The sequence below is a fragment of the Zea mays genome, chromosome 10 (genome assembly GCF_902167145.1).
Source record: "Zea mays cultivar B73 chromosome 10, Zm-B73-REFERENCE-NAM-5.0, whole genome shotgun sequence".
Taxonomy (NCBI): domain Eukaryota; kingdom Viridiplantae; phylum Streptophyta; class Magnoliopsida; order Poales; family Poaceae; genus Zea; species Zea mays.
In genome coordinates, this window is record NC_050105.1 from 147310393 (window position 1) to 147325941 (window position 15549).

Here is a 15549-nt window from a genome sequence, read left to right on the forward strand (position 1 = left end):
GGATACGTAAAGCAAATTGTAATCTAAAGAATCTACAAGAAAAACATTGGAAATAGTATGGTCAGGTGATATAGCAATTTTACTCAATCCTTTGACCAAACCTTGATTTCCATCCCCGAATGTGATAGCTCGTTGGGGATCTTGGTTTTTCTCATATGAGGAGAACATCTTTTTCTCCCCTGTCATGTGGTTTGTGCACCCGCTGTCGAGTATCCAACTTGAACCCCCGGATGCATAAACCTACAAAACAATTTTAGTTCTTGACTTTAGGTACCCAAACGGTTTTGGGTCCTTTAGCATTAGAAACAAGAACTTTGGGTACCCAAACACAAGTCTTGGAGCCCTTGTGTTTGCCCCCAACAAACTTGGCAACTACCTTGCCGGATTTGTTAGTAAGCACATATGATGCATCAAAAGTTTTGAATGAAATAGCATGATCATTCGATGCATTAGGAATTTTCTTTCTAGGCAACTTGGCATGGGTTGGTTGCCTAGAGCTAGATGTCTTACCTTTATACATAAACGCATGATTAGGGCCAGAGTGAGACTTCCTAGAATGAATTTTCCTAATTTTGCTCTCAGGATAACCGGCAGGGTACAAAATGTAACCCTCGTTATCCTGAGGCATGGGAGCCTTGCCCTTAACAAAGTTAGACAAGTTCTTAGGAGGGGCATTAAGTTTGACATTGTCTCCCCTTTGGAAGCCAATGCCATCCTTTATGCCCGGGCGTCTCCCATTATAGAGCATACTTCTAGCAAATTTAAACTTTTCATTTTCCAAGTTATGCTCGGCAATTTTGGCATCTAATAATGCTATATGATCATTTTGTTGTTTAATTAAAGCCATGTGATCATGAATAGCATTGATATCAACATCTCTACATCTAGTACAAATAGAAACATGCTCAACATTAGATGTAGAGGGTTTGCAAGATTTTAATTCAACAACCTTAGCATGTAACAAATCATTTTTAGTTCTAAGGTCGAAAATAGTAGCTTTGCAAACATCAAAATCCTTAGCCTTAGCAAGCAATTTTTCATTCTCAATCTTAAGGCTAGCAACAGAAATGTTTAATTCTTCAATCCTAGCAAGCAAATCATCATCATTATTTCTAGGATTGGGTATTAAAACATCACAAACATGAGAATCAACCTTAGCAATTAATTTAGCATTTTCATTTCTAAGGTTGTTAATGGTCTCATGGCAAGTGCTTAGCTCACTAGATAATTTTTCACATTTTTCTACCTCTAGAGCATAAGCATTTTTAACCTTAACATGTTTCTTGTTTTCTTTGATTAGGAAATCCTCTTGGGAGTCCAAGAGATCATCCTTTTCATGGATAGCACTAATTAGCTCATTTAATTTTTCTTTTTGTTCCATGTTAAGGTTGGCAAAAAGGTTATGCAAATTGTCTTCCTCACCACTAGCATTATCATCACTAGAAAATTCATATTTAGTGGAGGATTTAGATTTAACCTTCTTCCTTTTGCCGTCCTTTGCCATGAGGCACTTGTGGCCGACGTTGGGGAAGAGGAGTCCCTTGGTGACGGCGATGTTGGCGGCGTCCTCGTCGGAGGAGGACTCGGTGGAGCTCTCGTCGGAGTCCCATTCCCGGCAAACATGGGCATCGCCGCCCTTCTTGTAGTACTTCTTCTTTTCTCTCCTCTTTCCCTTCTTGTCGTCGCCCCTGTCACTGTCACTAGACATAGGACATTTTGCAATAAAATGACCGGGCTTACCACATTTGTAGCACACTTTCTTGGAGCGGGGTTTGTAGTCCTTCCCCCTCCATTGCTTGAGGATTTGGCGAAAGCTTTTGATGATTAAAGTCATCTCCTCATTGTCGAGCTTGGAGGCGTCAATTGGTTGTCTACTTGGTGTAGACTCCTCCTTCTTCTCTTCCGTTGCCTTGAAGGCCATCGGTTGCGCCTCGGACGTGGAGGGATCATCAAGCTCGTTGATCTTCTTTGAGCCCTTGATCATACATTCAAAGCTCACAAAATTCCCGATAACTTCCTCGGGGGTCATTAGTGGATATCTAGGATTACCACGAATTAATTGAACTTGAGTAGGGTTAAGGAAAATAAGAGCTCTTAAAATAACCTTAACCACCTCGTGGTCGTCCCACTTTTTGCTCCCGAGGTTGCGCACTTGGTTCACCAAGGTTTTGAGCCGGTTGTACATATCTTGTGGCTCCTCCCCTTGGCGAAGACGAAAGCGACCGAGCTCCCCCTCGATCGTTTCCCGCTTGGTGATCTTGGTGAGTTCATCACCCTCGTGCGCCGTCTTGAGTAGGTCCCAAATCTCCTTTGCATTCTTCAACCCTTGCACTTTGTTGTATTCCTCCTTGCTTAGAGAGGCGAGGAGAATGGTTGTGGCTTGGGAGTTGAAGTGCTCGATTTGGGCCACTTCGTCCGTATCATAATCCTCATCCCCTATTGATGGTACCTGTGCTCCAAACTCAACAACATTCCATATACTTTTGTGGAGTGAGGTTAGATGAAATTTCATTAAATCACTCCACCTAGCATAATCTTCGCCATCAAAAGTTGGCGGTTTGCCTAATGGAACGGAAAGTAATGGAGTATGTCTAGGTGTACGAGGATAGTGTAAGGGGATCTTACTAAACTTCTTGCGCTCTTGGCGCTTAGAAGTTACGGACGGTGCATCGGAGTCGGAGGTGGATGTTGATGAAGTGTCGGTCTCGTAGTAGACCACCTTCCTCATCCTCTTGTGCTTGTCGCCTTTCCGATGCGACTTGTGGGAAGAAGATTTTTCCTTCTTCTCCTTGTGGTGTGAGGAAGAAGATCTTTTCTCCTTCCGTTTGGAGGAGTCCTTCTTCTTCTCCTTCCTCTTGGTGCGGGACTCTTCCGATGAAGTGCTCCCTTGGCTCGTAGTGGGCTTGTCGCCGGTCTCCATCTCCCTCTTGGTGTGATCTTCCGACATCACTTCAAGCGGTTAGGCTCTAATGAAGCACCGGGCTCTGATACCAATTGAAAGTCGCCTAGAGGGGGGTGAATAGGGCGAAACTGAAAATCTCAAAGAATAATCACAACTATAAGCCGGGTTAGCGTTAGAAATATAATCGAGTCCGCGAGAGAGGGCTCAAAACAAATCGCAAGCGAATAATGAAGTGAGACACGCGGATTTGTTTTACCGAGGTTCGGTTCTCTCAAACCTACTCCCCGTTGAGGAGGCCACAAAGGCCGGGTCTCTTTCAACCCTTACCCTCTCTCAAACGGTCCCTTGGACCGAGTGAGCTTTCTCTTCTCAATCACTTGGAACACAAAGTTCCCGCAAGGACCACCACACGATTGGTGTCTCTTGCCTCAATTACAAGTGAGTTTTTGATCACAAGAAAGAATCAAGAAAGAAGAAAGCAATCCAAGCGCAAGAGCTCGAAAGAACACAAGCAAATCACTCTCTCTAATCACTAGGGCGTTGTGTGGAGTTTGGAGAGGATTTGATCTCTTTGGTGTGTCTAGAATTGAATGCTAGAGCTCTTGTAAGTAGTTGGGAAGTGGAAAACTTGGATGCAATGAATGGTGGGGTGGTTGGGGTATTTATAGCCCCAACCACCAAACTTGACCGTTGGTGGAGGCTGTCTGTCGTATGGTGCACCGGACAGTCCGGTGCACACCGGACATGTCCGGTGCGACAGCCACGTCACCAAATAGCCGTTGGGTCAACCGTTGGAGCTCTGTCTCTGGGCCCGCCTTGATGTCCGGTGGCGCACCGGACATGCACTGTAGAGTGTCCGGTGCGCTTGCTCCCGCGTGCCTGACGACTGCGCGCTTCTGGCGCGCATTAAATGCGCCTGCAGGAGACCGTTGGCGCGAAGTAGCCGTTGCCCTAAGGTTGCACCGGACAGTCCGGTGTACACCGGACATGTCCGGTGAATTATAGCGGAGCAGCCTTTGCGAATTCCCGAGACTGGCGAGTTCCTGAGCCGCGTCTCAAATGAGCACCGGACACTGTCCGGTGTACACCGGACAGTCCGGTGAATTTTAGTGCGCTGGCTCTGGAAATTTCCCGAGGGCGACGAGTTTGAGCTGAAGTCCTCTGGTGCACCGGACACTGTCCGGTGGCACACCGGACAGTCCGGTGCGCCAGACCAGAGGAGCCTTTGGTTGCTCCTTTGCCCTTTTGTTGAACCCAACACATAGTCATTTTATTGGCTAAGTGTGAACCTTTTGCACCTGTATAACTTGTACACTAGAGCAAACTAGTTAGTCCAATATTTGTGTTGGGCAATTCAACCACCAAAAATTATTTAGGGACTAGGTGTAAGCCTAATTCCCTTTCAACGACGACGATGATGAAGATGATGGCGAGGAAGACGACATGGCTGCCCGCCTTGGCCTCAGCCCTGGCTTGAGGTTAGGCCAGGAGCCGTCAAGCCAGCCCCCGAGCGGGCTGATGCCGTTAGTCCCCGGAGTCGGGACGCCGGGGTCCCGGCCCGAGGAGTGGGGGCAATCCGAGAGGGTACTTGACTCCTCGGCTAGGGGAGTTGAGGCGACCCCGGGGAGCCAGGCCGAGGCGTCTGCTCCCCGAGAGCCGTTGCCCACGCCGGCAGCGCAGGAGAGCGACCCTCAGGTCGCCGTGGCAGTGCCTGGGCAGTCCGCCCCCCGGGCGTTCAAAGCGCCCAAAGCAAGGATGGTGCCGAAGCTGCCAGCGGAGCGGACCTCGGCGGCGCCCTCGGGGGTCGAGATCCGAGAGACCTCCCCCCAGGCACGGTTGATCATGGCCCGGAGCGGGTAAGTATCTTGGAACGTCTTCGTCCTGGCTTTTCATTCGTATGTCCCGGACGTGATTTTTCTTTTCCCCTCAGCACGCGAAGCCATGGCCTGACCGATCTGGCTCCCCAAAAGGCACTTAAGACGGCGTCGGCTTGCGTGGCCGGCGCCGCCCCGGGCCTTGCCGTTCAGCTGACCTTTTCGCAAGGTGCTCCACAGCAGGGGGCTCAGGCGGCACCAGTCGTCGTGGAGCGAGTTCCCGAGGCTGGCTCTTCTGCCGAGGCGGCCATCGTGCTAGGGGAGGCGGCTGACGCGGACGTGGCCCCGGCCCCACCGGACGTGCCGGCGGTGCTGGCACCTGTCGCTACTGAAGCCGCCGCCGTCCCAATCGGGAGCGACCGGTCGCTGCCGACGCTGAGACGGCCGAGGCGTCGGCGCTTGGTGCCTCGGAGGAGGGGGGCACGGAGACGCGATCCGTCCCGCCGGGTGGCACCATTGTCGTTGTGCGGCGGAGCTCCGAGGGTCGACGCCAGTTGCTCCGGTTCCGGACCCGTGAGGCCTCGGATTCCGTCTTCGTTCTCGACGATGAACGGGAGGACCAGTCCTGGGACGAGCTCCACGAGTGTGCCGAAGCAATGGTGGGGTCGCTCCGGTCGTCGCTGGAGGTTTTCTGCAGGGACGTCCCAAAAATCCTCCAGGTAACGGTTTCAGGCATACCTTTTCTCCTTTGTGACCAAGGCGTCTTTCGTGACGCCCCGCTTCCTTCCCTCAGGATCTGACGGATCTGAGCGCCGCCAAGTCGTCGTTCATCCGCCGCGAGGTCGACGTCTGGGGCTCGTTGTGATCCCTGAGGACCTCGCTCGCCGGGGCTACTGCGCGCCTCTCTCATCAGGGTGCCGAGGCGGCAGACCTTCGGTTGCTCTGCACCGATCTGAGAGCCGAGGCGGCAGCGGCACGCGCGGAGGCGGCCGCGGCGCGCGCAGAAGTGCAACGACAGCAGTCGGAGTTCGACCAGATCGTCAATGAGCGGGACCAATCTCGGGGCCAGACTGCCGAGGCCGAAAGCCGGGTTGAAGCCCTTGCAGCCGACCTAGCCGTAGCCCAGGTCGCAGCCTCGGAGCAGCGTGCCCGAGCCGGAGGTACGCCTTGGCCATCTTCGGTTTTTCGTTTCTGCTTGTTTCCTCCACTTGTGTTTGAGATCTTTCTTCTGGCTGTTCGCAGAGATCGAGTCCGCCCTTGATGAGTCCGCCAAGGCGCTTGCCGAGGCGCTTGCTGGGGCGGCCGAGCAGAGGGAGGCCGACCACGCGGCCATGTCCAAGGCCGTCTCGGACTTTTGTCGGGTCCTTGGCTCCGGCGACGTCCCCTCAGGAAGCTCCCCTCAAAGTCGCCTGCTGGTCTTGGGCGATCACGTGCGCGGCAGACTCCGCGAGGCGCTACACCACGGCGTCAGGCGGGCCTTCGCCGTGCTCGCTTCCCACTACGTTGTGGACCTGGAGCGGGTCAGCGAGGGGTATTGCCTTCCTGACGAAGATGAAGCCACCCTGGCAGACGTCCAGAGACTCGATGCGGCCGCCGCGGGTCCGAGCGCAGTGCTGGCGACCACCTTTGAGGCAGAGATCCTCCCGCCAGCGCCGTCGTCCGAAGCCGGGATGGACTTTGCTGAGGGTGGGGACGAAGCCGAAGGCGCGACTCCTTCCCGGGGCGACGCCTAACTCTGTCGGAGCAGTTTCTGTTGGATGCGCGTGTGTCTTTCTGCGGCCGCTGGGGCCTGAACACTTTGTTACCGTTGCATGAAGTTGTACTCCTTTCCCTTTCATTTTGCGTGTCCGGCCCCGCCTGTCAGTAGCAGGGTGGCTTCCCCAAGTAGGGGTCACTTTTCATGGCGGGTGACGAGTGAGGTGTCCGTAACCCGGAGGCGTAGGAGTCCCTCGGCTCAGTCGGCCTTGCCACTTACATGCACCCGCGTTCGCTCCTTGGGGTCCTGCTTCCGACATAGCCGGGGGAACGCAAAAGCCTTTTCGATTGAAAATTTTAACGCAGAGGGGTTCCCCCCTTTTTAGCCCCCGAGGGAGGGTCGGGTTCTGCCGAGGCAAGGCTGACCCTTCCTTGACGACTAAAACTTGCGTGGGGGCAAGGTAAGGGGACAACTTGAAAGCATCTTAAGGGTAGAAGCAACATAGCTGTTAGACGTTCAAAGTGTTGGTGTAGACCTCGCCTTGACTGTCGGCCAGTTCGTTTGTCCCGGGCTTCAGAACTTTGGCGATGACAAGCGACCCTTCCCAGAGGTGCGTGTAGCCCCCGGGTGTCTCCAACAAGGGCTCGGGGTGCTGCGTGATGGCTGCGATCTTCTCCGGGTTGGCTTCGATGCCCCGCTTGGAGACAATGAACCCCAAGAGCATGCCTCGGGGCACCCCGAAGACACACTTTTCGGGATTGAGCTTGACGCCTTTCGCCTTGAGACATCGGAATGTCACTTCAAGGTCGGAAAGGAGGTCGGAGGCTTTCCTCGTCTTGACTACGATGTCATCGATGTAGGCCTCAACCATGCGGCCAATGTGTTCGCCGAACACATGGTTCATGCACCGCTGGTACGTCGCGCCTGCATTCCTCAAGCCGAACGGCATGGTGACATAGCAGTACATGCCGAAGGGTGTGGTGAAAGAAGTCGCGAGCTGGTCGGACTCTTTCATCCTGATTTGGTGATACCCTGAGTAGGCATCGAGGAAAGACAGGGTTTTCGCACCCAGCAGTGGAATCCACGATTTGATCGATGCGAGGCAGAGGGTAGGGAACCTTCGGACATGCTTTGTTCAGACCAGTGTAGTCTACACACATCCGCCATTTCCCCCCTTTCTTTCTCACAAGCACAGGGTTGGCAAGCCATTCGGGATGGAATACCTCTTGATGAACCCTACCGCCATTAGCTTGTGGATCTCCTCGCCTATGGCTCTGCGCTTCTCCTCGTCGAATCGGCGCAGAGGCTGCTTGACGGGTCGGGCTCCAGCTCGGATGTCCAGCGAGTGCTCGGCGACATCCCTCGGTATGTCGGGCATGTCCGAGGGACTCCACGCGAAGACGTCGGCGTTCACGCGGAGAAAGTCGACGAGCACTGCTTCCTATTTGGGATCGAGTCCGGAGCCGATCCGGATCTGCTTGGAGGCGTCGCTGCTGGGGTTGAGGGGGACGGCCTTAACCGTCTCCGCTAGCCCAAAGTTGCCGGCATGACGCTTCACGTCTGGCACCTCCTTAGAGAGGCTCTCCAGGTCGACGATGAGGGCCTCGGACTCGGCGAGGGCCTCGGCGTACTCCACGCACTCCACGTCGCATTCGAACGCGTGTTTGTACGTGGGGCCGACGGTGATGACCCCGCTGGGGCCCGACATCTTGAGCTTCAGGTAGGTGTAGTTGGGGACGGCCATGAACTTCGCGTAGCATGGTCTTCCCAGTACCGCGTGGTAGGTTCCTCGGAACCCGACCACCTCGAACGTCAGGGTCTCCCTTCGGAAGTTGGAGGGTGTTCCGAAGCAGATGGGAAGGTCGAGTTGTCCGAGGGGCTGGACGCACTTCCCGGGAATGATCCCATGGAAGGGCGCAGCGCCTGCCCGGACGGAGGACAGATCGACGCGCAGAAGCCCGAGGACCTCGGCGTAGATGATGTTGAGGCTGCTGCCTCCGTCCATGAGGACCTTGGTGAGCGTGACGTCGCCGATGACGGGGTCGACGACGAGCGGGTATTTCCCCGGGCTCGGCACATGGTCGGGGTGGTCGGCTTGGTCGAAGGTGATGGGCTTGTCGGACCAGTCTAGGTAGACTGGCGCCGCCACCTTCACCGAACAGACCTCTCGGCGCTCTTGCTTGCGGTGCCGAGCCGAGGCATTCGCCGCTTGCCCACCGCAGATCATGAAGCAGTCACGGACCTCGGGGAACTCTCCTGCTTGGTGATCTTCCTTCTTATCGTCGTTGTGGGCCCTGCCACCCTCCGCGGGTGGCCCGACCCTGTGGAAGTGGCACCGAAGCATGACGCACTCCTCAAGGGTGTGCTTGACGGGCCCTTGGTGATAGGGGCACGACTCCTTGAGCATCTTGTCGAAGAGGTTGGCACCTCCGGGGGGTTTCCGAGGGTTCTTGTACTCGACGGCGGCGACAAGGTCCGCGTCGGCGGCATCGCGTTTCGCTTGCGACTTCTTGCCCTTCTTCTTGGCGCCGCGCTGAGTTGACGCCTCAGGGGCATCTTCCGATGGGCGGCCCTGGGGCTGCTTGTCCCTCCGGAAGATAGCCTCGACCGCCTCCTGGCCGGAGGCGAACTTGGTGACGATGTCCATCAACTCGCTCGCCCTGGTGGGGGTCTTGCGACCCAGCTTGCTCACCAGGTCGCGGCAGGTGGTGCCAGCGAGGAACGCGCCGATGACATCTGAGTCGGTGATGTTGGGCAGCTCGGTGCGCTGCTTCGAGAATCGCCGGATGTAGTCCCGGAGAGACTCTCCCGGCTGCTGTCGGCAGCTTCGGAGGTCCCAGGAATTCTCGGGGCGCACGTACGTGCCCTGGAAATTGTCGGCGAAAGCTTGGACCAGGTCGTCCCAGTTGGAGATCTGCCCCGGAGGCAGGTGCTCCAACCAGGCGCGGGCTGTGTCGGAGAGAAACAGGGGAGGTTACGGATGATGAGGTTGTCATCGTCCGTTCCACCCAGTTGGCAGGCTAGACGGTAGTCCGCGAGCCACAGTTCCGGTCTCGTCTCCCCCGAGTACTTTGTGATAGTAGTCGGGGGTCGGAACCGGGTCGGGAACGGCGCCCGTCGTATGGCCCAGCTGAAGGCCTGCGGACCGGGTGGTTCGGGCGAGGGGCTCCGATCCTCCCCGCTGTCGTAGCATCCCCCACGCCTGGGGTGGTAGCCTCGGCGCACCCTCTCGTCGAGGTGGGCCCGACGGTCGCAGTGATGGTGCTCGTTGCCAAGGCGACCCGGGGCCGCAGGCGCTGTGTTGCGCGTGCGCCCGGTGTAGACCGAGGCTTCCCTCATGAATCGGGAAGTCGCGGCATGAGGTTCCGAGGGGTACCCCTGCCTTCGGGAGGCGGAGCTCTCGGCCCGTCGGACCGCGGCGCCTTCCAGGAGATTCTTGAGCTCTCCCTGGATTCGCCGCCCCTCGGTGGTTGATGGCTCCGGCATCGCGCGGAGGAGCATTGCTGCTGCAGCCAGTTTCTGGCCGACCCCACTAGATGCGGGTGGCGGCCTGACCCTGACGTCGTCGGCAACGCGGTGCTGGAAGCCCTGGGGTAGATGACGTATTTCTCCGGCTGGAGGTTGGGTCGCCCATGCCTGCCCGACGTCCCGGCGGATCGGCTCAAGCGCTCCTGCTCCCTCGTCGAGCCTGGCCTGCACCCCGTGGATTTGCTCGAGCTGTGGGTCATGGCCCCCCGCCTGAACGGGGACCACAGCTAGCTCCCGTGGGATGTCAACGCGAGGCACCGGCCTAGGGAGATCACCGTCCTCCGGCATGCCGAGATGGTTGCCTTCGGAGGGACCCCCTAGATCGACGTGGAAACATTCGCGGCTTGGGCCGCAGTCCTCGTCGCCGAGGCTACGGCTACCGTCGGAACAGTCGGAAAGGCAGTAGTCGCATGCGGCCATGAAGTCCCGCATGGCACTGGGGTTGCCAAGTCCAGAGAAATCCCAACAGAAGCTGGGCTCGTCGTCTTCCTCGGACCCAGAGGGCCCGTAGGTCGAGACGTCCGTCAGCTGGTCCCAAGGTGACCGCATACGAAACCCCAGAGGGTTTGGACTCGCCTCTACGAGAGCGCCCGCCAAAGCGAAGCCGCTAGGAGGGTCGAGGCTGAATCCGAAAGACGTGGGATGGGAATCGGTCGGTACCTCTTGGTCGACGGGCGGTGATGAAGTCACATCAGGGACTGACTGCACCGTCGTCTCAGGTACGAGGGTGACACCCAGCAAGCCTTCCGCAAGCGTGCTGGCGTCGTCCGCTTGCTCGGGATTGGCGTGTCGTGGGGAGATAGCGCTCGTCTTCGTCTCAAGCGCGAGGTCGATGCCCGGCGCGCCCCCCGTTGAGGTGCTGGCGCTGTCGACTCGCTCGACAGTCGACGAGGCGCTACCTCCTGCTTGGCCTTGGTTGCCCCGCCTTCCCCTCCGTCGGCGGGGAAGAGGGCGGGGCGAGCTCGAAGGTTGTTCTTCCACCACGCGGGGAAGACGTCGTTGATTCCGCTGCCGGCGGGCGGACTGTCGGCCGCCATTGCCGCTGTCGCTCGGCGGTGGAATGAGTATCATGTCGTAGCCGCCGTCGAGGGACATGAACTCAAGGCTCCCGAAACGGAGCACCGTCCCGGGTCGGAGAGGTTGCTGGAGACTGCCCATCTGGAGCTTGACGGGAAGCAGTTCGTCAACACGCAGCAGGCCCCTACCTGGCGCGCCAACTATCGGCGTTTCGAGACCGGGGGTCCCTAAGCCGACGAGTGAGATGTCGCCGTGTGCCCCAGCCCAGATGGGTCGGCGCGAGGCCGAGCGCGAAGGGGGGAAAGTGAGGTGGCCGGAGATGGGCGTGAGAGAGGTGGAAATCCCGCGGCCTTCGTGTTCGTCCCGCGCCCAGGTCGGGTGCGCTTGCAGTAGGGGGTTACAAGCGTCCACGCGGGAGAGGGAGCGAGCGGCCTCACGCGAGCGCCTGTCTCGTCCTCGTCCCCGCGCGGCCAACCCTCTCTAAGAGGGCCCTGGTCCTTCCTTTTATAGGCGTAAGGAGAGGATCCAGGTGTACAATGGGGGGTATAGCAGAGTGCTACGTGTCTAGCGAAGGAGAGCTAGCGCCCTAAGTACATGCCGTCGTGGCAGCCGGAGAGATTTTGGCACCCAGCTGGTGTGATGTCGTGGCCGTCGGAGGAGTGCTAGAGCCTGGCGGAGGGACAGCTGTCGGAGCTGTTGAGTCCTTGCTGACGTCCTCTTGCTTCCGTAAGGGGGCTGAGAGCCGCCGTCGTCACAGAGTATGCGGGGCGCCATCATTGCCTATCTGGCGGGGCAAGCCAGATGGGACGCCGGTCTTGTTCCCCGTGGCCCGAGTCAGCTCGGGGTAGGGTGATGATGGCGCCTCCTGTTGACGTGGCTGGTCTGCGCCCTAGGTTGGGCGATGTGGAAGCTCCTCCGAAGCCGAGGTCGAGTCTGTCTTCCGTGGCCGAGGTCGAGTCCGAGCCCCTGAGTCGGGCGAGGCGGAGACCATCGGCTGAGGCCAGGGCGGAGTCCGAGCCCTGGGGTCGGGCGAAGCGGAGTTCGTCGTCTTCTGGGGCTGAGCCCGAGTCTGAGCCCTGGGTCGGGCGGAGCGGAGTTCGCCGTCTTCCGGGACTTAGCCCGAGTCCGAGCCCTAGGTCGGGCGGAGCGGAGTTCGCCGTCTTCCGGGACTTAGCTCGAGTCCGAGCCCTGGGTCGGGCAAAGCGGAGTTCGTCGTCTTCCGGGACTTAGCCCGAGTCCGAGCCCTGGGTCGGGCGGAGCGGAGTTCGCCATCTTCTGGGACTTAGCCCGAGTCCGAGCCCTGGGTCGGGCGGAGCGGAGTTCGCCGTCTTCCGGGACTTAGCCCGAGTCCGAGCCCTGGGTTGGGCGAAGTGGAGCTTCCTATGGTGCCTGCGGCCGGGCCTGACTGCCTGTCAGCCTCACTCTGTCAAGTGGCACCGCAGTCGGAGCGGCGCAGGCGGCGCTGTCTTTCCGTCAGGCCGGTCAGTGGAGCGGCGAAGTGACGGCGGTCACTTTGGCTCTGTTGGCTGAGGGGCGCGCGTCAGGATAAAGGTGTCAGGCCACCTTTGCATTAAATGCTCCTGCGATTTGGTCGGTCGGTGCGGCGATTTGGTCAGGGTTGCTTCTTGGCGAAGACAGGGCCTCGGGCGAGCCGGAAATATGTTCGCCGCTGGAGGGGGGCCTCGGGCGAGACGGAGATCCTCCGGGGTCGGCTGCCCTTGTCCGAGGCTAGGCTCGGGCGAGGCGCGATCGAGTCCCTCGAATGGACTGATCCCTGACTTAATCGCACCCATCAGGCCTTTGCAGCTTTATGCTGATGGGGGTTACCAGCTGAGAATTAGGAGCCTTGAGGGTACCCCTAATTATGGTCCCCGACAGGTGGCGCACCGGACATGTACTGTAGAGTGTCCGGTGCGCCAGTATGGGCGCGCCTAACTTCTGCGCGCGCTGGCGCGCATTTAATGTGCTGCAGGTAGCCGTTGGCGTCGAATTAGCCGTTGCTTCGATGGCACACCGGGCAGTCCGGTGCACACCGGACATGTCCGGTGAATTATAGCGGAGCAGCCGTTGCAAATTTCCGAAGCTGGCGAGTTCCTGAGGCGCCGTTCCTTGGAGCACCAGACACTGTCCGGTGTACACCGGACAGTCCGGTGAATTATAGCGGAGCGCCTCTGGATTTTCCCGAAGGTGACGAGTTTGAGTTGGATTCCTCTGGTGCACCGGACACTGTCCGGTGGTGCACCAGACAGTCCGGTGCGCCAGACCAGGGGTGCCTTTGGTTGACCCTTTGCTCTTTTGTTGAACCCAATACTTGATCTTTTTATTGGCTAAGTGTGAACCTTTGGCACCTGTATAACTTATACACTAGAGCAAACTAGTTAGTCCAATTATTTGTGTTGGGCAATTCAACCACCAAAATTATTTAGGAACTAGGTGTAAGCCTAATTCCCTTTCAGTAACGACGCCCGACACGGGCTAGATGCACGCGGGCTACAACTCTGTTAAAAACGGTGCAGGAGGTGGGGTTCAAACCATGCCCTAATGAAAGAAGGGCGGGAGACACTGGGTGAAACTGTCTAACCAGTAGAACATCACGCTAAGATGTTTTTTGTAACACTCCAAAATCCTATTCTTGGCATTTTGAAAAAAAAATCAAAAAAAGTAAAACAATATCATAATATATAGGTTTCCAAAATGATTTTTTTATAAATAAAGAATCTTAAATATTGGTGCCACTCTTAATTGGACCATACACTCGAAATGATATTTTGTTAAGTATATTGTTTTTGTGTATGAATTATATATTTAAAAACATTTTCCTAAATGGATATTATAAATAAAGGACTTACTCCTTTTATGAATATTATTTGTGAATAAAATAATTGAATAATACATAAACAAACTTATATCTGCATCATGTTGGATTTTTAGTTGTGCATTTAATTTGCAGTTCAAAACTTTATTTCAATTTATATTATATATAAAAAAATAGAAATAGAAAATAAAAAAAAGAGAACGCACTTACCTGCTTGCTTTGGCCCAGCCGACCCATCTAATCTCCTAAACAACACACGTCCCCATCCATTTTATTGTTTTTTTATTCCCTTGCCGCGCGCTTGCATCAGCATGATGCTTAGATAATGTCAGCAAGCTAATTGCTCCGCGCGTCTGTTTTAGTCGGTCGCTGGCTCACGGGTCCTATTCGTCAGTCGTATTTCGCATCACGGACTCTGACGTCCGACTTCTGTGTGTTGAACGAGCTATCCGCTATGAAGTTTGTTGGGATTTAATTTGATCTAATCTCCAGCCGTTTGTTGGGATTTGATTTGACCCAAACTGAGCCGTGTGTATATAATACAACCTCAAACCCACCCCTTGAGCCAAATCAAGATCTCCGTCTCATCCCGATCCCGATCCTGATCCTGAATCTCCCCCTGGCTCCACAGCACCCCTCCTCCACACGGCCGCCAGCATGCCGCTGGCCCTGGGCCCTACCGTCGCGGCGTCGCCTGCTTGACGTGCTGCCTCCAGCCATCCAGCAAGACTTCACTTGCCTGGTCTGGCTGTTGCCGCCCTCCAGCAAGGCAACAAACGCCGGCCTCCAGCCGTCACTATGCCGCTGGGCTTCCACCGCCGACGCCCACCGGACCACCGCGTGATCTCTGCCGTGACGGAGAATGGAGGTTGTCGCAGCCGTCCTCCCCACGCTGGTGCCCTCCGGAAACGCGGTGGTGGTACTCCTCGCCGACCTCGGGTATCTTGCCACCGCGGAGCAGTGCTCCATCGGCTGTTGCGCCATCGGGAGGTGGGTGATAGCCCCTATGCTTTTTCTTATTTAACCCACTATCCAGCGCAGGGCGTTTTGAGTCTGGAAACTTTTATGGAGTAGCCCTTGAGCTTTTGGTTATTTTGCGTGCAGTCTGAGGAAATTAGAAACTAGAGAATTTAAAGTAGAAAATGCTGTTTTTATGTTAAAATAAATCTAGAATTTGTATATATCATATTTAATTTATTTTAACTTCGATTTGGTCTGTTCAAGTTATGTTAGCTTCATAAAAATATTCCCTACACAGTAACAACATAAATTATACCATGTCGCATACTTGTATAATTAGTTATTTATTGCCTACTAGATTAACTTTTCTAAACCAAAGTTACTCTCTCCATAATTATAATTTGATTAAAATATGATCTCTAGTCAAGTTATAATTAAGATTTAGGTTGAGTCCATTATTTAAAAATATTCTCTCGTATCATGTATGCTAATCAATTTATAATATTGTTTAATATCGAAATCACATAGATCTCCCATAAATCATAATTCTTTAATCGTAACTCCGATTTTACTAATTCTCGATCCCACGATCTTGTAGCAACGCGTAGATTATTATTACGCAGTTTATTCTTATGTTTGATGTGATGTTAATTTTGCCTATACCATGCTTGTTTGTATTGCTACGACTAGCGCGAGGTTACGAATCACCTGAAAAGCAAGTTGGTACCTGGAATCTCAAATCCCAGGCAAGTTGTGCCCTTGACCACATTTTACCCAATAATGTTCTTTAATATCATTTATTCATGCATAGGTTAAT